The sequence below is a fragment of the Bidens hawaiensis genome, unplaced genomic scaffold, assembly GCF_021521415.1.
Source record: "Bidens hawaiensis isolate Kalapana, Puna unplaced genomic scaffold, B.hawaiensis_p1.1 tig00017795_1, whole genome shotgun sequence".
NCBI classification, from domain to species: domain Eukaryota; kingdom Viridiplantae; phylum Streptophyta; class Magnoliopsida; order Asterales; family Asteraceae; genus Bidens; species Bidens hawaiensis.
The window spans coordinates 154,304-156,034 of record NW_027492688.1 but is presented as its reverse complement, the minus strand read 5'-3'; positions in this window follow the sequence as shown (position 1 = coordinate 156,034).

Below are 1,731 nucleotides of genomic sequence, written 5' to 3'. Positions count from 1 at the left end.
CACCGACAAGGATTTCCAGTTTTGATGATGAATTGCAGGTTAACGACGCGGTGAGGATGACGGTAAAAAACGTGAACGGGCAGGAAATCTAGGACAATTCTTCACACAATTAATGTTAGGGCTCTAGTTCACGAGGTCCAGAAGAAGGTGCATGCAAGATTAGTTGAATTTCTATGAACTCTAGATGGTAATTCGCTATATTGGTATGAATAGCTTCGATAATATGTAAATTCGTATCTTATTGATCTAGTTTTCCCAATTCATTACGTCGGCGTGTTCGATTTTGGTATATGGACGATATCCTAATATCAATTCTACGTTTAGAACGATAATTATGCCTCAAGAAATCAAAACGGGTCTTCGGGTTGGTTGAAAACGGGTCTTCGGGTTGGTTGAAAACGGGTTTGGGGATTTGGATCATAGATAATATATTTTATTATTAGACATATTTACATTATAGCCCCTGGACTATAGGTGTGGGTACAAGAATGATTTAAAACTATGTTTAGGGTGTGAAATGTACTTAAACCAAAGATATAGTGTTTATTTAAATTTATATGATAGAAAATAATAATAAAATAATAATGACTCGATAATGGCGATGTTTTGTTGATTAAAATCACTCGAAAACGAAAACGGGTTGGCTATTGATTTTAATATATTATATGGAAACCCGAGTTGTTACACTAAGAGGGTAGATACTTGCACCATAAGACTTTTTCAACAAAAATATCGTTGATGTGTGCAGTTAAAATCCTTTTGAAATTGGAAAATCATGTTGTGTGTTGTCGCTCCATTGACCACCTAATCTAGTTATCCGTAAGATCTTCACATCTAAACAAAAAAAAAAATTATCTGAAACTAAACCTCTAAACCTAATGGTTCGTTTGGTTGATTTATCTTTTTAAGCCATATTTGAATTTGAAATAACTGAATTTGGAACTAAGATTTGACAAAATGTTTTGAATCTAAATGAGTTGGGTTCACCTAAAGAACTTGATTTGTAATGAATTAGGATGATAAAAAAAATATAAGAACATTTGGATTGTGCAACCGAGTCATGCCATATCACCCGAATTGGACGTGGAATATTGCCCACAAGGACGTTTTTGGGCAAATAACAGGCATGGGACTTTTGTGTGTGTTGATTCGGTATATCAACCCGAACAAAGCCTTTCAACTCATTGATGTAGATGTCGTGCTTTAACAAAAAAACAAGTATTTGTATGACTTAAATACCTATAACTAGTATGAGCAAGTAAGATCGTCTCCACAAGGAATTAGTGGAAAGTGCTAGTTTGACTCATGACTCAAAACTAAGTAACTAGGAGGATAGACGATGCCAAACAGTTTAAAAAGATGTTTTGAATATGACACAATTACCTAATGATATGTAAACAATTTTGAGAAAAGAGTGATTCACTTCAAGTCCATGTAATGTGATAACAAACTAGTCACAAATTCTGTTAAGTTGATTGCGCAACATTTACTAGACCCAGTAGTTTGGTTATGATGACAAACGAAACCCTATCTGAATTGTTGACACAACTGAACGCGATCTACCAAATTACCAGTCTTATATTATGAAAACAAATTATTATGCAATGACTAGCGGTTGTCGGATAATGGCTATAAGAACCTAGTCCTAAATGTTGTTGAACACAACCGAATAGTTGATGCAAGGTATGATAATCAAAACACAAAATGTTTAAACAATCAATTATGACAGCA